Below are 25,309 nucleotides of genomic sequence, written 5' to 3' on the forward strand. Positions count from 1 at the left end.
CTATCCTTGCCTCTGTATTGTATTATTTACACAGAGGCTAGAGGGATCCTATAGAAACTTCTTTCAAATTGGGTCACTCTTCTGCTCAAAGTTCACTAATGAATGACTTCCTGTCTCAGAGCAAAAGCCAGATGCCTGCACGGCCCTCCATGCTCTTATCCCTACTCCCACACTGTCCTACCAATATCCCTACTTGTCTAATTAAACTGGCCACCTGCACTTTCTCAAATAAGCCAAACATCTTTATACCTCATAGGCTTTGCACTTGTTTTACTCTCGGTCTGGGACATTCTTCTGGCCAATAGACACACGGCTTGATTCTCCATCCTATTTCACATCTTCCCTTAGAAGTCACTTTTTCAGAGTCCATTCCTGGTCCCCTTATAAAATAGCAACTCCCAACCTCAATGTGCCCTACTCTTCCTTTCCCTGTTTTAGTTCCCACCATAGCAGTTGATCAAAACCTGACCTATGACACATTTATCTCTTCAGTTGCATATTGTATTCCTATTAGGATGTAATCTTCATGAGGGCATGGAGTCTGCTGTGTTTACTGATATACTGTCAGCCTAGAAGAGCACCCACCACACAGCAAATATTTGTTGTATACATGAATGGAATTCACCTCACTTTTGAGGGATCATCATTTTAGTATGGTGCTCACTACTTTGGAAGTAGGTTGCCCAATAATGCAAGTCACTTTAATAATAATACTTAAAGTGTTTCTAGAATATTTTAGTAATTCATGTGATATATTGACAATTGAACCCAGAAATGAATTTATCATAAAGTTATGAAGTTTAAGTAATCAAATAGTTATCTAAACAAAAGTAGGCAAATCAATTTTTTGATGATGTATGTTTATACATAGCACTTGTCTTTGTCTGGTCCAATATCTCACCATCAACATTCCATACCTGGGCTCTGTGCCATTTTACAAGATAGAGAATGTTCAGAAGTGGAATAATGCTGTTTTGGCTGAACTGTCCCTATTTCTAAGGCTTTTTCTCCATTCTACCCTTACCTCTCTGTTGGAATACTATGATAGTTTTTAAAGCTGTGATCATAAGGGCAAAATTTGCATTTCCCAAATTGGGTCAAAATCTATTTGTTCCTTCATGTAACGTTTTCTCTTTTCTCCTAAGAAACATTTAACGAAAGCTGTCAGGCAGAACAATGAGAGGAAAGTAAAATCTCAACCAAAAAAATTATGGCTATTTTCACAAATTGAAAATTTATTAGAATTAAACATTCACTAGCCAAACTGGCCTCGAATGGTAATCTGAATACTATCCAATTTCATTTAGAAAATGAACCTAAGATCAAATGGTTCTTTAAAAAAAAAATCCACATAAAAGATGACTTAAAACAAATACTGATAAATATACAAAGAAAGGAGGAGACATGGGCTAATTTAGGAAAAGGTTTTTTTTTTTTTCCTTTTTGGTGGTTTATTATGACCGGGGCTGAACCCACCTATTTACAGTTTTCAGGGAAAGAAAATATTTTTTCTGACCACAGCTGAAGAGAGACCCTGACAGAGCTTTCCTGCTCCCCATCTCCCATGTCATCAGTGTTTTCTGGGAGAGGAATCTGAGGTGGTTTTCCAGCTAAGTGGTTACAGCTGTTTCCACGGCATCAGTCAGATGGAGTTTCTGCTCTTGTTGACTTTGGCTGAAGTCTTCCCCATGAGCCCAACAGCATAAGAGCATTTGCTCTGAGGCCTGGGGCTCTGGACAAACATTCCAGTTTCTGAGTTCTTAACATTAACATTTGATAAATTCTTCTCTTAATTTCTCCTGGAGAAAAGTCAAAGACACTGGAGAGTCCCCTTTGCCCTGTGACAACTATGGTATTTCCCCCACACGTAACCCTTTTCCTTCTTTATATATAGCGGAAAACCTGAAAAACATAATCATGTGTGCAAACTATGCCAATCTATGAAAAAAATGCATTCTTTTAAATACATTTCAACATATTTTTGACAGTTTTCTGAAACACCAGACTCCTTTGAAGACTTTAAAAATAAAAGAGAAAAATAAAAGAGAAAAATAGGCTTTAAAGCAAATGTTGAAATGCTGGTGTCAAAAGATGCTATGAGAAAATTTGAAGTGTAGTTACAGAGTTAATTAGGGGGGTCAGCTGTCATAATTGCATGAGGTAGGATAGCACTTCTTAAAGTTATTTTGATAACCTTTAGAAAATAGTAAGTCTAATGCTTACTTTTGGTTAAATAGTTTTTATGTGGATCCTCACATTAATCATGAGAGGCAAAACTAAGGTTTGATTCTTCAACACCTAAAGTATTGAACATAGAAGGTTATAACAAAATGACATTAGGAAATGATCCATTTTTGTTAACTGGCCAGCATGAAATGGATGAAATCTGCCTCCATTTGGGATAGCAGTAGAGGAACCCAGCTTTGGTTTCTACTCAAGGATTCCAGTTGTAAATAAGAGAGCACACCCTGAAAAAAGGTTATAAAAGTGATAACTTGGATACTGAAAGTGACCTTAGAATCTTTTGCCAGGCAAGTTCTGAAAGTATACTTTTAAAAATTATTTGACTAAATTTGCCAGTATAGTCAAAGTAGGTATTAAAGTGATATTAAATGACATTTCAAAGTTCTATCAAGTCCACTACTGTTATATTTATGTAAGGTTACACTAAGACACAAAATGGCTACATGCATTTATTTTACACACACACACACACACACACACACACTCACATAAATTTTATATATCACTATAGTATTGTATATGTTCCTATATGTATAATCTAGAAAATAAACTCTAACAGAGCATAGTCCTTGATTCTTATACTGATTCATTATATAAAGCTCATAACAAATAATCTGGAATCTAAGGCTATATTACCTATGTTATTTGCAACATTATTCTAAGGGTAAATGAATAAAATGTACGTTGTTCGTATGTTTGTAGATATATATATCCCCACCTATTTTAGGACAACTTAAAACCTTGTAAGAAAAAAAATCTTAACTTTGACAGTATAGGGTGATGCCTAAGAGTGTGGTCTTTGGAGACAAGTTGCCTGGGTTTAAGTCCCGTTCAGTCCCTTGTTAGCTGTTTGACCTTAGGCCAGTTATTTATCTTCTATGCCTCAGTTTTCTCGTTTGTAAAGTGAGAATAATATCGGCATTTAGTCCATATACTCATAATGTTACTGAGTCCAAACTTGTACTGCTCACCACATGACAGGCCAATAAATTAAGAGATGAGGTGCCAGAGCAAGGAATAGCAACCTTATTTGGAAAGCCAGCAGACCAAGAAGATGGTGGACTAGTGTCCCAAAGAACCATCTTACCTGAATTAGAATTCAGGCCTATTTTGTACTAAAAGGGAAGAGGGGGTTATGGCTTGTTATTGCAAACTTCTTGGTGCAGGAATCCTTTGGTCTTATAACTGTCCATGCAGGTCTGGTCACAATGCTCCTATAAAACTCCAACAAGACAGCTGTTATTTTCTGCAACTTTTTTTTTTTTAATACCTTTAATGGTCATGCCTGGGAGGTAGAACCTTGAGAATGGGCTATCATGTATACTTCAAGCTAGAGGCACCATTCTTTTACAGAGGTGCAGAGCCAGCATGACAAAGGACAGGCAAGAAAGCACAAAGTTTAGCACAATATGGAGTCAGGTTTGTTCCTCTCTGTTACAATAAGAATTAAATACATATTCTATTTAAAGTGCTTACAAAGCACTAGCCATATAACCCATTCTCAATTTAAAAAATTCATTATCTTTATTCTTTTTCTATTTTAAAGCAACTCACCTCCTAATGAAAAGATATCCTCTGTAACATGGTGCCTGTGGTCGAATAATATAAGCTTGAATATTTAAGTAAGGATGCTTTCTGGAAGAGCCCAGGGCTTTGCTGTATATCTCTAAGGGATAGAAATTTCATTTTTCAATTTAGGCAAAATATGACTTCCTGAATCTTCTAGATGCCTAGATCAACTCCAATCATTTCTACACCTTCCCTGTTACAACCTTCAAACCCTTAAAGCTTTGTTTAATCCCACTCCTAACCCCTACCTGTAATTACTCCCACCCCGGCCAAACACACTGCATGCACTCAGATATTTCTTCTATTATATGATTTCATTAGTCTCTTCCCATCTTAGTGAGAGGTTTGAAAACTCTTAGTTTTTCAGCCTTTGAGCCTAGCAGGTATTTTACCTTTCCGAACTTGGACACATACTTATATTGATACCGTGTAAACATTTTGGCTATATTGTTTTTGGTCGAGTAAAACCCCTTGATCTCTTTCATATAAATTTTTGTAAATCAGCTTCCTATAATTCTTTCTTTATTGTGTTGCTCTAGGACTCTTTATTGTATTGGCTCTTTATTATATTGGCTCTAGGACTTCTGTTTTTAACAATAACAGAGTGACTTCTATCAAACCATCCCACTAGCCAAGAAAACCTATAAAAGCTGGATAAAAAACAAGGACACAAGTATCCCATGTGGTTGCAGACATTAGCAAACAAAACAGCCATGATGTGAGGGGTCAACATCCCTAAGAGAAGGAAAATTCACAGGAGCAATCACCACTTCTTTCTCTCTAGGAAGGTAACAATCTGGAGCTTTTAGCAGTTGTAGAAACAAATAACTGCACTCAAGAGCTACCAAAAAGGCAAATCCCAGAGTCAAGGAAAGCACAGAGACGTGAGTCTCATAAATGGTATGTCTTTTCCCCTTCAAAATACTTGCCAAAACCAAAGCTTCCAAGGATTGAGAAGGGAAGATCCACGTGGAAAGTGACTACTGAGACAAGCAGAGTTTTTGGCATTTTCTGAGACAGTACAGGGAGATGGGGAAGGCAGAGCAACTCTTTACAGCCTGGAGAAACTGAACGTCTACCTTCTCTTCTTGACCTTTTCTGATGTGGTTGGTCCTGAGGCCCCAGTTTTTTCTGTGCTGTTTGGCCGAGTAGAGAGGTTGTCGTCTAAAAATTCCGTCTTGTTAGGTTGTCTCCTTTCTTGTCCTTTAGATAAAGGGAGCAGACTTTTATTGGGGCTTTTTAAGGTCTACTTCACTTGATGTTTCCAGCTGCATGTCTAGGATATATGAGGCAAGGTTCCCAGCAAGTCTGCCTTCTTCTCTCCAGCTTTCTGGGTCCAACTAATTAATTAATTAATTAATTATATCACGTCCAGAGTTTCCAGTTGTACCTAGTAGGAGGAACAGGGAAAAGTATACCTACTTTATTTTCCTGGAAGCATGAGTTCCCTCTTAGTTTTCTTTTACATAAAAATGCCCTTATGTAGCCTTCATTCTTGAGGGATAGCTTTTGTGGAATAGCAAAATATTCTGAGTTGGTAGATTTTTTTTTTCCCCTTTAGCACTTGAAAGATGTTCTATGTTCTTCTGAGTTCATAGTTTTTGATAAGACACTAACCATCGCTTTCCACTGTATATAATATGTCATTTCTCTGTGGCTGCCTTTTAAAATTTAATCTTTACCATTGATTTTTAGCAGTTTTATGGTGACATGCTCAGGTGTGTTTTTATTTTTATTTATCCCATTTGGAATTTTTTGAACTTCTTGAATTTCTAGACTTATTAGTTTGCAGTTCTGGAAATTTTTGGCCATTTTCAAAAATCATCTTTACCCCTTTCTCCTTCTTTCTTGCTGAGATTCCAATTAAACATATGCTAAACCATTTATAATTGTCCCATACATCCCTGAAACTGCATTTTTTCAATCACTTTTTCTCACTCAGGTGGATAATTTTTATGATCTATCTTCAAGGGAATTAATTTCTCTTTTGTAATCTTTCTTACGCTATGAAGCACACCCGGTTGATATTTTATTTTATATATTGTATTTTCAGTTATAAATTTTTCATTTTAAAAACTTACATTTATATTTTGAGGTTTCCTCCATCTTTATTCATTATAAACATATTTGTCTTTGTGTCCCTGACTATAGTTAAAATAGCTGTTTTTATTTTTTTTAATACCTGCTTTTAAATCTTTGCTAATTGCACTGTGTTGTCTCAAAATTCTTTTCTATTTATCTTTTTCTATTGTTCTTTTCTATTTCTCTTTTCTTTTCCATGAGAATTTGTCACATTTTCCTGGTACTTCATTTGTTGAGAAATCATGAATGCTGTGTTGCGGAGCCTCTGGATTGTGTTTTATTCCTCTGAAGAGTGCTTCTGTTTTTGTTTTTGTAAGAGCAGGCAATTAACTTGATTAGACTCAAACTTCAACTTCTGTTTCCTGGCAGCAGTTCAAATCTCAATTTAGTTCTTTTATTCCCTTATCTGGCTTGTGTGTGTCTTTTCTGCATGTGTGTTTCAGAGGTAAGACAAATATTTGACAGATTCTTACACAGAAACTGGATCTTCCCCTCTCTCTGTTTCTTCTCTCCAAAATTCCTTCCTTACTTCATGTATTCATGAATTCTGTCCTCTGGTTTTTCAGAGAAACTGCTGGTGTCTCTTTTGAGTTTTAACTGCCCCTTATAGAGCTACCTTTGTTCTTCCCTAAAAGCCATATAAATGGATAATTTACCTATGCCATAACTTCTTTCAAGTATTCACTCCAAAAATCTCTCTATTATTTTTCTCATTGTCCACTGCTTCTATAGTTTTTTAAAGTTACTACTGTGTTCATAGTTGTTATCTACAGTATGGTTGGGTCCAATAGAATCTTACTTCATCATGCAAAAGCAGAACTACATCAATTATATTGGAGTGTTTGTGAATCAGAAGGCTCCCAAAGATAAAATTTTGAAAAGTACTATATAAAATCATCTTTATCTCTAAATTATTTCTAAATAAAATTGCTATATAAGAATATTAGCTACCAACTGGAAGAAAATATTTGCAAACAAAAATAACAGTATAAAAATAGTTTATCAAGACTTCCAAATTAATAAGGAAAAAAACAAATAAATCAACAGGAAAAAAGGATATCAAGAGGAAAATCAGAGATATGGAAACCCAAAGGACAATAAGTTTATGCATAAAAATTCTTAAATTCTCTAGTAAGCAAATAAATGAAAATTAAAATGTTGTCACTTCCCATGTATTAACTGAGCAAAACATAAAAAGCCTGACAATACTGGATTTTGGTGAAAATGTGGAGTAACAGGAATTTTTATGCATTACTGTTGGGAAAAAAATTTGGCATGACTACACTGGAGATATTTTGTAAAAATTAGTAAAGAGATAAGCCTAAACTATGAACAATAATCCCACTTCTAGATATGTACTCTAAAGAAATCCTCAACCATAAGGACACCTTTACAAGGATTTTATTGCAGCAAAACTTTGGAAAGAATATAAATATTAATTAATATGGTGTTATGGACTAAATTGTATCTCCTCAAAATTATATGTCAAAGTCCTAACTCCCAGGACCTCAGAATATGACTGTATTTGGAAAGAGTGTCTTTAAAGAAATAATTACGTTAAAATGAGGTCATTTGAAGGGACTCTAATCCAAAATGACTGGTCCTTATGAGAAAAGGAAATTTGAACACAGAGAGTTACAGAGGGAAGACACAGGGAAAAGATAGCTGTAAATAAGTCAATGAAAGAGACTTCCAAAGAAACCAACTTTGCTGACACCTTGATCTCAGATGTCTAGCCTCCAGAGCTGTGAGAAAATAAATGTCTGTTGTTTAAGCCAGGGAACCAGGCTGCACAGCAGGATGTGAGTGGTGGGCAAGTGAGTGAAGCTTCATCTGCCCCTCCCTATCGCTCGCATTACCACCTGAACCATCCTCCCTACCCCCGCTCCATGGAAAAATTGTCTTCCACGAAACTGGTCCCTGGTGCCAAAAAGGTTGGGGACCACTGGTTTAAGCCACCCTGTTGTGATACTTTGTTATAACTAATACATAGGATACGTTAATGATATATTGTAGTATACTTAAGTTATTACTATATAGCAATCATAATGAATGGATTAATGCTAAATGCATTTATGTGCATAAATCATTTTGAGGGAAATAACTTGCAAAATGATACATATATGGAATGATTTATAAAGTATTAAATACACAAAAATCTGCTTCATGTTTTATATATGCATACCATGTAGTTAAAGAATAAAGACTTTGATAGAAAGATTAAACAGCCACTTCAGAGATCTTATCTCTCGGGAGGGAAAAATGAAATTGGGGTGATGAATATAGAAACCTTCAAGTATACTTGTGAGGGAGAGGGAGGAAGTAAGCTGAAGCAAATATGCAAAATACTAACATTTCCTTGATGTACGTGATAAGCACATGGATTTTATTTTAATAACATTCTTTAAACTATGTTTAAATATATATAATGGATTAAAAAGAGAGATGGATCATAATTATCACATGCTGCCTCATTTTATATTGTTAGTTGTTAATTACTCAGTTGTTAGTTATTCCCGAGTCTTTCTGTGGCAATTTTCATTCTAAAATTATTTCTTGGGAATTTCTTTTACAATAGGATTTACATGACTAGAAGTACATTGTATTTCTTCATTGCTTGTCATATAAGTCAGAGATAACCATAAGGTGCCCATCAAATAGCTCCAACTATTTTCTACAATGGTAGAATTACAGATGACATTTCAAAAATGCCAATTAATGAATAATAAATTTAAGTGACAACATTTAGACCAAAAATTATACTTTCTTCATTTCCATTTTCTGAGCAAAATTGGCTTACATATGATTGGGGTTTTATTCATCTTTTTCTTCTCTCTTACTGCTTAATTAATTGCTACTTACTTTTAACTGCTTTAAATATTTATTTTTGAAAAGGCAGTAAAATCATTTTTAATTTAATTACATTGTTGCCAACCTATTAAACAGTCTGGCCAGAAAACTCAATGAGTGATATGGAAAGAAAGAGAAATTGAGACAAGTATTAGAACCCCATGCCATCTTTTAGATTAGTAATCATAATATAATCAGTGTGATGAATTGAGTGTTTGAGAAAAAGTTCATTAAAGTTAATAAAGAAAAACAGAAACGTCTTCAAGTCTTTCTCAACATTAGAGAGGTCTATTTTAAAAGTATTTTCTGATGGGGTCAGGCTAGATCATTTAACATAAAAAGACTCAGTAATTTTGTACTGCACATCTGTAGGGCCACCGACTATTTTTACTCCCCAGGAAAAGTCAGTCTATTAGAAACATTTTTAGAATTTTTAGGATTTATCACACATTGGAAGTGGAAAAAACCCTGAAAGATAACTTAATCTAACCAACCACTTCACTGTAGTGATGAGGAAACTGAGGCACCCCAAGTTAATGGTCTCAATCAAAGTATTAAAGGGGGTTGAGAGCAGAGCCAGTAGTAAAATTCACTTATGATCTATAATTCAACCTTTCCTTTTTTAAAGCCTACTCCATTTAGTAGATGCTTTCATTATAATACTCAGTTCTTCTTTGCTTTAAAAATGCTTCTGAGGACTTCCCTGGTGGCGCAGTGGTAAAGAACACACCTGACAATGCAGGGGACACGGGTTTGAGCCCTGGCCCGGGAAGATACCACATGCTGCAGAGCAACTAAGCCCCTGCGCCACAACTACTGAGCCACAAGCCAAAACTACGGAAGCCCACATGCCTAGAGCCCATGCTCTGCAATAAGAGAAGCCACTGCAAAGAGAGAAGCCTGTGCACCCCAACAAAGAGTAGCCCTTGCTCACTGCAACTAGAGAAAGCCCGCACGCAGCAACGAAGACCCAATGCAGCTAAAACTAAATAAATAAAATAAATTAATTTTTAAAAATGCTTCTGAGCATTTTCAATGGGGATTTCTATGAAACTTACCTTTGGGTTGTGAATGCAACCTAGGTCTAATGCTAACCAATTGACTCTGTGTATGAGATCACTGACACTTTTCAGTGCAGCTGCCTTTGAAGGTGCTCAGATTCCAGGCCAACTGCCAAATTGCCTGGGCAAGATGGGGCACTGAACACAACCCTGTTGATTTTGAAGACCTGTCCAAATTTGTGTCCTTCATTCCTAATAGTCACTAGACCATCTGATAACTGAAGAGTTCAGTTAAGTATGGTGAAAGCAAACATCTTTTCTAAGCTGATCTTTCTTTCCATCTACTTGTTCCCATTCCTTTCTCTCTCCGTTTTTTTTTTAATTAATTTTTACTGGAGTATAGTTGATTTACAAGGTTGTGTTAGTTTCTGCTGTACAGCAAAGTGAATCAGTTATACATATACATATATTCACTGTTTTAGATTCTATTCCCATATAGGCCATTACAGAGTACTAAGTAGAGTTCCCTGTGTTACACAGTAGGTTCTTATTAGTTATCTATTTTATATATAGTAGTGTGTATATGTCAATACCAAACTCCCAATTTATCCCTCCCCCACTTCCCCTTTGGTAACCATAAGTTTATTTTCTACATCTGTAATTCTATGTTTCATAAACAGGTTTCATTTGTACCGTTTTTTAGATTCCCCATATTAGCAATATCATATGATATTTGTCTTTGTCTCTCTGACTTACTTCACTCAGTATGAAAATCTCTAGGTCCATCTATGTTGCTACAAATGGCATTATTTCATTCTTTTTTTATGGCTGAGTAATATTCCATTGTATATATGTACCACATCTTCTTTATCCATTCCTCTGTGGATGGGCATTTAGGTTGCTTCCATGTCCTGGCTATTGTAAATAGTGCTGCAGTGAACATTGGGGTACATTTTTTTGAATTATGCTTTTCTCCAGATATATGCCTGGAAGTGGGAATGCTAGATCATTTGGTAGCTCTATTTTTAGGTTTTCTTGGAACCTCCATACTGTTCTCCATAGTGGCTGTACCACTATGTACCATAGTGGCTGTACATTCCCACCAAAAGTACAGGAGGGTTCCCTTTTCTCCACACCCTCTCCAGCATTTACTGTTTGTAGATTTTTTGATGATGGCCTTTCTGACTGGTATTGGGTAATACCTCATTGTAGTTTTGATTTGCATTTATTTAATAATTAGTGATGTGAGCATCTTTTCATGTACCTCTTGGACATCTGTATGTCTTCCTTGGAGAAATGTCTATTTAGATCTTCCACCCATTTTTTGATTGGGTTGTTTGTTTTTTTGACATTAAGCTGCATGAGCTGTTTGTAGATTTTGGAGATTAGTCCCTTGTCAGTCACTTCATTTGAAACTATTTTCTCCCATTCTGTGCATTGTCTTTTCATTTTGTTTATGGTTGCCTTTGCTATGCAAAAGCTTTGAAGTATAATTAGATCCCATTTTTTAATTTTTGCTTTTGTTTCCTTTGTGTTGGGGGACAGATCCAAAAATATATTGCTGTGATTTATGTCAAAGAGTATTCCACCTCTGTTTTCCTCTAGGAATTTTATAGTATCCAGTCTTAGATTTAGGTCTTTAATCCATTTTGAGTTTATTTTTGTGTATGGTGTTAGAGAATGTTATAATTTCATTCTTTTACATGTAGTTGTCCAGTTTTCCCAGCACCACTTATTGAAGAGACTGTCTTTTCTCCATTGTATATTCTTGCCTCCTTCATCATAGTTATGTGACCATAACTACATGGGCTTATCTCTGGGCTTTCTATCCTGTTTCACTGATCTGTATGTCTCTTTTTGTGCCAGCACCATACTCTTTTGATTACTGTAGCTTTGTAGTGTAGTCTGAAGCCAGGGAGCCTGATTCCTCCAGGTTAATTTTCTTTCTTAAGATTGTTTTGGCTATTTGGGATCTTTAGTGTTTCCATACAAATTGTAAAATTTTTTGTTCTAATTCTGGGAAAAAGTACTACTGGTAATTTGATAGGGATTGCATTGAATCTGTAGATTACTTTGGGTAGTATAGTCATTTTGACAATATTGATTCTTCCAATCCAAGAACATGGTATATCTCTCCATCTGTTTGTGTCATCTTTGGTTTCTTTCATCAGTATCTTACAGTTTCTGGGTACAGCTCTTTTGCCTTCTTAGTTAGGTTTATTCCTAGGTATTTTATTTTTTGATGTGATGGTAAATGGAATTTTTTTTTTAAAATTTCTCTCTCTGATCTTTCATTGTTAGTGTAATTGCCTGGGCAAGCAGGGGCCCTGAACACCACGCTTTTGATTTTAGAGACCTGTCCAAACTTGTATCCTTCATTCCTAAGAGCCACTAGACCATCTGATAACTGAAGAGTTCAGTTAAGTATGGTGAAAACAAACATCTTTTCTAAGTCGATTGCTCTTTCTATCTTCTTGTTCCCATTCCTTTCTCTCTCCATTGTTAAATAATACTGTTTACTGCTTTGACAATCAAAAGGAGTCACCCAAATCAGTTTTTAAATCAGTCTAGAAACATTTTCTGAATGCCTACCATATTCCAGGCAGTGTGCTAAATATATCAGAAAGTGCCTTGACTGCAGGATAATTTTCACAGCCAGGTCTTTCCAGGCTATTTTGATTCAGAATCCATTGTTGGTGATCCTTTTCAGAGGTAGACAATCTAGTACCTTCTTTCATCCCCATAATCTGTCATACTTGAATACAGTGATCCAGTGCACTTAGAGTTATTGCAAATCTTTGGAAATAAGCCTGGATCATATTGACAAAAGGAGATCCAGGCTGGTCTTTTTGCAGAGTCTTTCTTGGGGTCTAATCCAGAGCCCTGACATTTCTTGCCTCCTTTGTCATAGATTAATTACTGTTAATGTGTGGGTTTATTTCTGGGCTTTCTATCCTGTTCCATTGATCTATGTGTCTGTTTTTACGCCAGTACCATACTGTTTTGATTACTGTAGGTTTGTAGTATAGTCTGAAGTCGAGAAGCATGATTCCTCCAGCTTTGTTCTTTCTCAAGGTTGTTTTGGCTATTTGGGATCTTTTATGTTATCTAATATCAACCAATCTATTATCTGTCTAAATAAAAATACCATATAACATCTTGTAACTTGATTTTGTCCTTTAAACATGTATTAGGGGACTTCTCATTTTTATTAAATATATTTCTATACTATCATCAGTCTTAATTACTAAATATTACCTCAATGTATGAATATAATTATCTTTTACAAATTTAGGCTTTTTCCTTTCTTTCTTTTACTGTTTGTAAGTGATAGATGCCCAGTGCCTCAAGTATTTGTTGAATGAATACATTGACTATAATAATAAAAATTATTTAAATTAATTTTTGTACATTTGTTCACCTACTTCCTTGTGATAAGTCATTAGAGGTGGAATGCATAGTCCACCAGTATGCATAATTTTTTTTTTTTTAACATCTTTATTGGGGTATAATTGCTTTACAATGGTGTGTTAGTTTCTGCTTTATAACAAAGTGAATCAGTCATACATAAACATATGTTCCCATATGTCATCCCTGTTGCGTCTCCCTCCCTCCCACCCTCCCTATCCCACCCCTCCAGGCTGTCACAAAGCACCGAGCCAATATCCCTGTGCCATGCGGCTGCTTCCCACTAGCTATCTACCTTACTACGTTTGTTAGTGTGTATATGCCCATGGCTCTTTCTCGCCCTGTCACAGCTCACCCTTCCCCCTCCCCATAACCTCAAGTCCGTTCTCTAGGAGGTCTGCATCTTTATTCCTGCTTTACCCCTAGGTTCTTCATGACAGTATGCATAATTTTTAACTACAGCAATTACAACAAATAAACACCCAATTAACAATTTGTTCTAACTTTCAACGTGCAGATGACAGTTGAGTAAATTACTTAATGAGGAGATTATAAAACATTCAGAACATCTGGGGGTAACTCTATAAACATGCCTGCAAGAGTTTCTCCTAAAAATTTCATCTGGGCTTTATGTTTAAAGTAAAATGTGTGTTGGTGTTCTTACTATACACAGTTCTGAATATGGACCTGAAGTAGATTTATTTCTGTTTATAGTTTTAGATATTAAATATAGACCTGATGCCTAAATTGAACACAGGTTAAAAGATAAATCGATCTGCATAAAAATGTTAACAGATTTTATCTCAGTGTGGACAAGCTGTTCTAGACCTAGTGACCAACTGTCATCCTAAGAGTTCCTTTCACTAAACTTTTGTGTTTGCTCTACTCTTTCTTTCTTAAACCTGTATTTTGCCTGAATATGACCTCTGCAACAATTCCAGGAACAGCGCATATCACATAAATTTTCTGAGTACTTATGTGTCTGAAAATACTTTTATCTGGCCATTATGCTTGATTGTGTAGTTTAGCTGGGTATATAATTTAAGGTTCAAAATATCTTTCCCTTTGAAGTTTAAGACATTGCTTCTCATTTTCATTTTCTTCTTTCATCAAGGCATTGCTAATGAGAAGTCTTATGCTCTTCTGACACTTCTTTGCAGATGATCTGGGGGTTTTTTTCCAACCAGAAACTTTAAAATCTTCTTCTTATACTTAGTGGAATTTTATGAGAATGCATCTAGGTGGAATTTTATGAGAATGCATGTCTTCCTTCATCCTACTGATACTTAGTAACATGAGTCTGAAGACTCTTTCTTCAGTTCTGTTAATTATTCACCTATTCCTTTTCGGTTTTCAATTATCTCTTTTTTCCCTGAATTCCCCATTTGTTGAATACTGCACCTTCTATATTGATGCTCGATGTCTCTTAAATTTTTAACCATGTTCCCCTCTATTTAACTACGTCTGAGTTATCTTCTCAGTTTTCTAGCCCTTTGAAAGTTTTATGTCAACTGTCACACTTTTTAATTCTAAGAACTTCTGACCTCATGGATTTTTACTGAACTTCAGTTTTTGTTGCATGCATGCAATATCATTTCACATATCTCTGTGAATATTAATTAGACATTTATATTTTTTCTGAATTGTCCCTTTAAGAGACATCCACTGAATTTCACTCAGAGCTTTGTCTGTAGCTCCAGCAGCATAGATCAGTAAGCTGTCCTTCTTCCCAAGAAGCTGAATGAGGAGAGTTTTTGATTTGGAGCACTAGCATCCACAATGGAAACCCATCCATCCTAAAGAGCAGTTTACCAATTGTATCTGCTTAAAATGACACTGTTGGTAAATCAGAGCCAGCACCATATTCCGGGGATTCTGATTTCAAGGCTGGTATTCTTTCATTTCTACTTCTGGCTGAGTGATCCAGCAGATATGATCAAGGCCAATTAGTTTTATATCATAAATTTTTAAGTATTTCGTATAAGGGACTGGCCCTTTATAGTTACCATAGTCTTTGGTATGTAATATAAGTCATATAAAATTATATCATTTTTTACATCAACCATATCTCAATAAAAATTATAGCATTTTTCAAAGTATGAGTCATTTACAATAATACATTTATTCACATTTATAGAAGTTCTCATGCATGCAAATAGTTTGTTAAGACATCTTAGTTGAATAACCTCTACTGTGACAAGGATGCTGAGTTTTTCTTGAAATGTCAATGCTTTGAAGTCTAAGGAAAATATTCTACAGCTCCATGGCAGCTGTTTTCAGAGAGAGTTATGGTTAGTAGTTTATGGTTGCCACAGTATCCCAGTTAATACCATAGCAAGGAGGCTTAAGTCCTGTCAGAAATACAAAAGTCACTGCATTTGTATGGATTCAGATGGTATTTCTTCTCTATAGTTAAAAACAAGTCAGAGTTTTCAGCTGGTAAAATTGAGATCTTCTATGCTTTCCAAAGTACATCTCTAATCTGGTAAGGGCATATCTTCTGATGTATGCATATGGGCATTTAACATAAGTGTGTCAGGCAAGAGAGAAGCCAGGAGGATGCTGTCATCTGCAATCTGTGGTGAGTTCTACAATGTGAAGCCCTTCCTGAACAGCCAAAGAACTTTAGGAGGAAACCTGAAAAAAATGATTTCTAGTTTAAGAAACGCAAAAAAGGATTTAAAAAACCCCACATGTTCTCTTTGCAACAGTTAATTTTTCAGGACAGACAATTTCAGAGAAAGTTTACCCCATACTTCAGCCACAGCACTGTTTCTCTATGAGGACGTCTGAGTTTCCTCAAAGAGTAATCAAATATCTGCTTCCTAAGAGACAGAAGTGCCCAATACCTCTTGGAAATTTACCCACTAGGGACTTGTCAATCATATGTGGAGACCAGTTGTCAATTCTTGCCATCAGATGGCAAATCAGAAAGGCCAACAGCAACAATGATTTAGAATGTCATAACATTCTGACTTCTCCTGAGGTGACTAATGTTTTAGCCTTGCTTTTTTTAGCTGTTAGTTTCTTGGGAAGATTTTTTTGTTGTAAGAGGAGATAATATATTTTAATAAACACAGGGTAGTAGAGTAGATGGTAGACTTATGTTGAATACCTCTGTGGATCTTTTTTTTTTTTTTTGCGGTACACGGGCCTCTCATTGCTGTGGCCTCTCCTGTTGTGAAGCACAGGCTCGGGATGCGCAGGCTCAGCTGCCATGGCTCACGGGCCCAGCCGCTCCGCGGCATGTGGGATCTTCCCGGACCGGGGCACGAACCCGTGTCCCCTGCATCGGCAGGCGGACTCTCAACCACCGCGCCACCAGGGAAGCCCTCTCTGTGGATCTTATTGCAGGAAATATTAAGAGCAAGAATTCAGACATTTTTAGAAGTCTAGTGGACAAGAGAAAGCAGAGAATACAACATGGAAAACATTTCTTAAATGGCTCAGTAGCTTTAAAAAGATCACAGAAACATTCAATAAATGTACAGTTGTTTAGGCAGGAAATTAAAGGTCTGCAAGTGTTAGTCTGGGATTGGACACTGTCAGTGTGCCAGTATTGACCACTCTGAAGGTAGAAACGTGCTCTAATTTGCACTTGTGAATATGCTCTAATATATGTGCAGATGCCGGATGTGCTTAGACTAACATCATCAACAGTGCAATGTTTCTGCTGATACGGTGAATCTATTCCAGCAAAGATACAGGAACACCATGGATAAAATGACAGAAGGTTTGAGTAGAGAAGTAATTTCAGAATTTAGGGAGAATTTAGGTAATTTAGTTTCCATCAATTGTGGAAACCTCCAATTAGAAGTAATGAGTTCCTCCCTCTGTGTTGTCTGTAATGCTGTGTGTTGTGTTCTTGCTCAGTAAAGATCGGTGATACTCGGCCAAGTGTGACTCAGTGCCTAAGTTCAGGGGAATTTAATTCCAATGCAACTTCCAACATAGGACACAGTCTCAAGAGCTCAAATTCCATTTGGTGGATAAAATAAAAATGTGTTGTTCTCCTTTGAGACAAAAGTAATAACATTTTACTGAGTGGCTCAATCCTGTAAATATTAAGAGCTAAGTAATAATAATAACATTTAGAAAGACAATTATATTTGGATTTACCAAAAGATATTTAGGGTAGAAGGACTTAAGTATACATATAAAATATAAAATCCCTGCTTTATGTGATCAAAAAAGGTATTATTTAGTGTCAGGTCAGTTAGAATACAATTTAAACTGGGCACCCTTACATCACTCTTAGAGTGTATTATATAGGTATTATCTTATTATTGAAAGAACCCCTAATCCCATTACTGTCCTATCCACAGGGATATTATGTAGTAGAATTTTGGGTAAAATTCTAATGGTAGAGATTACTGTTGTTTATTTATTTATTTTTTTTAAGATGGAGCTTATAGCGTACATAGAAAAACAAGAAGCAAAGCAAACTCAAATTTAGGGAATGATTAAAAAAAACGAAACAACAAAAAAACACAGTTCACAGAGCAACCTCTGGTATTTCCCTAGCTCAAAAATGTCAATTGGCAAGTACTTTTTGGATTACAAATCCAAGTGAAAAAGTGCTAATCAGCAAGACATAGCCTGTGAGTCACACCCTGGACCTTGGCCACCCCCTAAGCAGCCACAGGACCTCTGGGAATCACTAGAGGCTCTGGCTGCCCTTCCCCATGAACCTGAACCCTTGCAACAGAAACAGGAGCTGACTCAATCTGCTCGCTGCACACTTTTTTGTCCCCCATCCCGCTCGCCCTACTTTATTTATTTATTTATTTTGGCTCACTCTGTAATGAGTAATCTTTTGCTATCTTTTTGTTAACACTCTTTAAATCCTATTTGGATAGTCAAAGGCAAATGCTAGACTGCTAAAAAACCTATTCTCTAAAGTGAGTAAAAATTATGGGCAGAAATAAATAATATTAATCTTTTCCATGAGAACTTTGTAAAACATCCTGATATTTTAAAGAGCAGAGTTTAACTTATCAAGCATCTGATGCCTAATGGAAAGAAAATGAAACCCACTCTGTCCTTTCCAACTTTCACCTTCCCCTGAAAGATAGGCTCACACCATTACCCTCTATATGAGTTTTCAGGGGCTGCTGCAACATAACACCACACACTGGGCTGCTTAAACAACAGATTTACTTTTTCATAATTCTGGAGGTTGGTGGTCTGAGATTAAGGTGTTGGCAGGTTTGGTTTCTTCGGAGAAACCTTTGGTTTCTTTGGTTTCTTCCTCTCCTTGCCTTGCAGATGGCCGCCTTCTGGCTGTGTCCTCATGTGGTTGTCCCTGTATGTTATCTGTGTCCCTGTGTTTGAACCTCCTTTTCTTATAAGGAGATTAGTCCTGTTGGAATAGGCCCCACCCTAATGATCCCATTTGAATTTAATTATCTTTCTAAAGGGCCTATATCTAAATAAAGTCACATTCTAAATACTGGGGGTTAGGGGTTCAACATCTGCATTTTGAAGGAGGTGGGAGACACAATTCAACCAGTAACACTTTCCAACAGCATTCTTCTACTTATTACTTTTGATGATAATTTCCTCATTGTTTTTGTCATGGTAAATTATTGCTGTTGCTGCTATATTGTTTAAAATACAGCACACATTTTTTTATAATAATGTGCCCTGTGCTTTGTTTATGATCAATCATCTAAGAAATGAGACATGTTGTTTTATGTCTATGTTATTAGTTAATTTTGGTCCTTGATGAACACTTCTTTAATAACGCAGTAAAAGTAAATTCTACACTTTAAGTCTTATGATGTTACCTGTTGTATTAGGCATCTGATACTCTCAAACTAACTGCCTTTTTTTTTTTTTTCTGGCTGCTTTGGGTCTTCATTGCTGCACGTGGGCTCTCCCCAGCTGCGCTGAGTGGGGGCTACTCTTCCCTGCGGTGCGCGGGCCTCTCACCGTGATGGCCTCTCCCGTTGTGGAGCACGGGCTCTAGGTGTGTGGGCTTCAGTAGTTGTGGCTCGCAGGCTCTAGAACACATGCTCGGTAGTTGTGGCACACGGGCTTGGCTTAGCTGCTCCGTGGCACGTGGGATCTTCCCGGACCAGGGCTCGAACCTGTGTCCCCTGCACCGGCAGGCAGACCCTCAACCACTGTGCCACCAGGGAAGCCCCCACCTGCCTTTTTATTCTGTAGACTACCTTCAAAGATTTTTGTTGTTTATTTGGACTTTTTATACAAAATATTTGTTTGCAATATAAAATGAAATCGAATTTCATAAGAAAGCCTTAAAGGGAGAGGAAGGGAAAAGTAGTGTCCAATCAAAGTGGGAGCAAGAGGAAGAGAGATGAAGAATATAGCTAGAAATGACAAAGAAAGCACTGCCAGCTGGGACATCCAGTTCATCTGAAGCTTGTTGGAAGGTGGCAGAATGGCAGGCTTCAGGGCCGCATGCCCACAGCTTTATGTGACACACTTGGCAGTGCCAACTTTTAGCAGATTGATGATTGTAACCCTTCAGCATAATGGCAGGGAGGTTAATTTTTAAAAATCAGTGACAGGTTAATTATTCATTTCATCTAAGGTGGTTTTCTGTTGGTGTGGCCATTAAAAAACAAAACAAAACTATATTCCCGTAATATCTCACTCACGTCCATAGTGCAGATATTCATAAATTAAAAACATGTCCAATCTGAGCACCGTGTGTTTTTCTTTTCTGGGCATAAATTAAAAACACGGAAGTGTCTTTGATGGTGGATGTTGTCCAGAGCTTGATTCATGCAATTAAGAGAAGGAAATAAGCCTGTTCTGCTCAACCCCAGATTTTTTCTTTCCAGCAAGGTGTTTCTGTGTCCAGGCATGCCTTCCAGAGCTAGTTCTATAGGCCATCTCATTCTGTCCAACTGCCTAGGTTCCTTGCATGTGAGGCAGGCATACTGGATCAGAATATCTGCTCTGCAGACACACATTCTCCCTCCTGTGGGTCATCTCAAGTTCTATATGGGGTGGGGGGTGGGTACAGAGCCATCAAAAGGCAGATTGTTTCCCCACATCTAAACCAGATTGTCCAGGCCAGCCTTATCAGAAATCTGATAAATCTGTCTGATTTTAAGAGCCTCTAATTTTTTTAAATTTTGGTTGGAATTCTAGAGGGTAAAGCTATGTAATATTTATTGTTCCTCAATATTAATGCAATTAAACATCCATCGACAAAAACTTAAAATTCTTTATTTAACCTGCAACTCCTAGCAAGTTACATGAATGTGGTTAAGTTCTCGTTAATGAATTAATCGATGTTGCAATAAGAAATCAGTGGTTAATTGTTTTTATTGGATGGGAAAAACTTAATGAAGATGACTTCAGTAGCTTTTGAATTTATTTATAGACTTTTGTGTTAGTGGTTCTGCCACTATACTCTGCCCGTATCTTGAAAATTGCACAAATATACTATCATTACTACCGCAGTACTACATAACTTTGCTGCTCAGAAGATAGCACAATTTTTAGTTGTCAACGTTTATTAAGAAAATGACCCAGAAAAGCGGTGTAGATTATTTGAAGAGCAACAAATTAATGAGTGTTTAAAGAAACAAATGAGGGAGAAATGCCCAAAAGGATGAGGCAATAGAAAAGGCTCCAAGCTAAAATTTGGGAATCAGTCTAGCATATTTCTGATACCTTAACAAAAGTTGTTATAAACTTGTTTTCAATAGCACTTAAGAGTTATTATCAAGGCTTTTTAGTAACAAAATATAGTAGGGAATGTTTACTTGGAATGTGTTTAATGTTCTGATCGCCCTTCCTGTATTTCTTCCCCCCTCATTGTGTTCTCCTCTCTGCATTCAGCTACCCTATGTCTCCTTCAGCACTTGAAAATTCCCCTTTGATATAGGTATAATTCAAATGTGACTTCCATTTCCTCTGGAATTCCCTGGAAGAGCAAGCCAGAATTACCCTCATCTTCATGGGACTTTGTTGGATTTTATACTTCAGAGTGGTTCCTTTCCTTTATGCCCCAGTTCCCCAATTCTTTACTGGTTTTTCCTTAGAACACTTCTTAACTTTACCTTCACTTTATTCCTCATCTCAGGGTCTAATTTGGGGAATCTCAGCCTAAGACACTGGGCTATATAAATAGGCTGCATGTAAGATTCGAATAGCATCTCAATCAACGTCTCCTTCTTACCTAGGTTTGAGACCTTAGTACTTTTAAGGTCAGAATATGAAGGGTGGGTAGTGATCATTTGACTAATTATTGTTCCTTTAAGATTTTCACTGGATTAGAAATGTCCTATATGTCCTTTCAAGTTTTCACCCATATTAATAAAAAGGGGGAAAAGGCTTTAGGTTAGGAATGTTTGTCTTCTAATTAAATTTTAGCAGCTAATGTGTCAGGAAATGATCTATATTCTCTTATGTCATTAGTTGTGGCTAGGCAACTTAAACTGGAGGAGAGTCATATGGATAAAAATAAATGGAAATTAATGTAAAAATGAATGAGCATAACAGAATTTTCAGGTACAGAGCATCTTGAAAAATGTTTGAAAGTCTGTTTAAGAAATTATTATTCCTGGACTTTTGCATCTGGTAATGGCAACCTAGGTAATCAGACCAAATCTCTGAGAGCAACTGGAAAAACTGGATAAAATATTTTTCTAAAACCTGCTTGAGATTAGCAAAATGCTAACAGTGTAATAAAGATTTAGGGGCCAAGATCTGTAAGAAGAATCAAACCCAGAGGGTTGAGCCCAGCATTGGGGAATGCTTTTTCTCTAGGAACATCTGCCCATTCTGGATTAGGCCAGAACTTTAACAATCTTCTGGAGTTAAGGCAACAGAAATAAGATTCCAGAATCACCAAGAATTGAGAACCCTAGTAACTTCGCTAGGTTTGGGGTTCGATATGAGCTCTAGAATTAATGATGAACAAAAGTAAATAGGCACTCAGAGAGAATGATACCCAGGTAATAAACTCAATCACTGGAATTGAATTAAAGACTGCTAATGTCTCTGTCTGTACAAAGTAAACATTTATCCTTCCTGAAACAAAAGACATTATGACAGTTCTTAAATAAAATTTACAAATTTGTATATGCAATTTCTGGTAATTATTCAGAAATTACCTGACAAGAAAGGAGATAAGACAATATGATTGCAAATTTACTGAGAAAAAAGACAGCAGAAACAGACCCATAGGTTATATAGATAATGAAATTATTAGATACAAGTGTTAAAATAATCATGCTTGATATGTTCAAAAAATGAAAAGACAAAAAGGGAATTCTAAAAGGGAAATGGAAATTATGTCAAAGAACTAACAGAATTCTGGAACTGAAAAATGTATAACAACAATAATTAGTAATTAAATGGATGAGTTTGATAGCTGATTAGACTCAGTGGAAGAAGGAATTAGTTAACGACAAGACTCAAAAGGAAATACCCAGAATGAAGCAGAGACAGACAGACAAGTGAAGAAAGGATAGAAGATAAAAGGAATAGACAGAAAGTCTTAAATATGTGTTGGGAGACCTAGACAGGACAGAGAGAGAATTGGGTGGGAAGAAGCAATATTCAATGAAGTAATAACAGAGAATTTCTTAAACTACTAAAATATTAAGCTATAGATTCAAAAATATAATGTTGTTTTCATAGTAAAATTGCTTAAAATGTAAGGCAAAGGACAGGTTTTATTTAAATGATCAATAATTATTCTGGCAGCTGCTTTGTTAATATAAAGGTGTAAGTCAAAAAGACCATAGGCTGATATCCTGAACATTCTGAAAGAATAAACTCACTTCTCAAGAACTCTGTGTCTTGTGAGAATACCCTTCCAAAATTAAGCTGGACTAGAGGCATTTAGACACACAAAAAATTCTGAAAAAAATTATCACTGGCATACTTTCATTAAAAGATATACTTAAAGGTGTTCTTCAGGCCAAAAAATAAAATTAATGTCAGATGGAAATGTGGAGATACAGGAAATAATAAAGAGCAAGTAAAAAGGTAAATATCTGAGTAGACATAAATAAAAATTGGATATAGAAGTATAAAAAATATTAACTACAATGTTTTTTAGAGATATAACTTCTAAAATAAGCTGACTCAGAGACAGAATTTAGCAAATAGGATATTTATTAAAGAGAGCCGTTGAGATTAATGCCCATGGGAAGGGAAGGAAAGAAATAGGGACCAGAAAGAAGGAGAAGTTAAGCAAGCATCCAGTCTCAATTACCATCTTGGAAGATCCTCTGGGGAGCTTTGGGTCTAGAATAGTTCAAGTTGAACCAAGCCAGGATTTTGTACTCTCACATTGATCAATCATTTGATGTGTTCACCCCTAGGAAGGAGTGGAATCTTGGTTGAGGGAGCTCTCTCCAGCTGAGTCAGTTCTTGAAATGGTTGACATCTAAAGGCTATTTGCCAGCAGCACTCCCAGATGCTGGCAAATAGTCATTGTAAAAGAATCTGGACAGCACATTATAGCATTCTTCACAGTCCACCCGTTATGTCACTCTGATCCACTTATTCACATATGTTCTGGAACAGTTCCATTAGATTCTGATGGATGTCTCTTCCTGGGGTAAAACATAAAAGAAGAATAGTGGAAAAATAGTTCTTACTATGACAGCATCTCAGGTCAGGACTGATATTCATTATATCTCTCCTTCACTGTCCAATCTAGTTCCCTCATTTGCAGTTAGGACGTCTGCTAAACTCAGTGATTTATTTAGGCACACGAACCAGACCCTTACCACTGACAGTTTTGTTTCCCTCTTTGGGAAGTGAGATTTCTAAACTAGTAGATCCCAGAGGTCTATGTGCAAGTTCCCTCGAGTTGGTCACTCTTGCTTCTAATCCTTGATCCTTATTCCTAAGGATTCTTCTTATTGGGAACACATTATCATGGTGAAATTGCATATAGAGTACCAAATCAAATTTCATAATGTACCTGAAGGTTGGGTCACATTCTCATAAAATATTACCTTCAAACTGGCACATTAGCTACAACTTTAATCGGTTCAGTGTAGTCAACTTTCCAACTAGTGGCTATTGGTCTTCTGAAGAGACGGTGCTAAATCAAGGACTAAGCATTTGCACAACGCTGAGAAGTGAGTGACTCCTTAAATTTTATATGTGAGGTACCTCTCCCTTTACTCTAATCCAAGCCCAGAATCTGAATATATTCTGACTTCAGATTATTTCTCTGTTCCTACAAAACTGATGACCAGATGAAACAACCCAAGCTCTGATCTTTGGTAGGATGCTCCCACACCACTGTCTTTCATACCCAATCTTGAGTGGGTTTATAGTATGGCTGCCATCTATTTTCAGCTCCCACCCACATACTGAGACAACTCATCCATAACCAAGCTCAAACTTTTTCTTTCTCTGCCAGTTTCTTGTAGGAGATCCCTCACACAACACAGGTGTGAGCTGAGAGAAAGGTACAAATGCATCAGTAGTGCATGGCATGTAGGTCTGACTACCTACTGTACAACTTGATTGTGTAATCTAGTCCTTCTTATTCTTATTCACAGATGTACCATTTCCACCTTATAATGGATCATTGCTAGATCTGTTTATTGCTAGGTCATATGACTTGGTGGGTCTGACAGAATTTGGCTCATAGTAGAAAGTTATGATCACATGGTGGCCAGTGTTCCATATCAGACACTCTACACATCTACAGTGGCCGAGTATACACAAGGACTTATTTTCCGAAAGGCAAAGAATTTTCTTAGGCAGATGGCATGGCCTTGCTCTGAAACCTCTGAAACCTATGGGTCTGTGTTGTGATTATCACATAAACTCCATACAGCACTTCCTTCCACTGTTGTTACCTTTAAAATAATAGTATCTGCTTGGTCTTATGGCCCAAGGGGCAGGTTGCTTGTGCAACAGTCTGGACCTGTTTGGGATCCTATTCTACTATGGGACATACACAAAGCTAAAAGCATGGTGTGTCACCAACTGTACACATCAGAGCTATATTCCAATGTGGGAAATATGCTGCCACCAGAACCCAAAGAGGGCTACTTGACATGGGCTTCCTTCTTCATATTGAATGTAACCATCCTTTACTTGGGATGACATGTCCTGATGTATCTAATTACTGGTTCTCTAAAATTTTTACCGATATGGTAGGCTCCCAGATCTTGGTAGTGTTTATTTCCCATCCT

Source organism: Delphinus delphis, chromosome 14, assembly GCF_949987515.2.
Source record: "Delphinus delphis chromosome 14, mDelDel1.2, whole genome shotgun sequence".
Classification (NCBI taxonomy): Eukaryota; Metazoa; Chordata; class Mammalia; order Artiodactyla; family Delphinidae; genus Delphinus; species Delphinus delphis.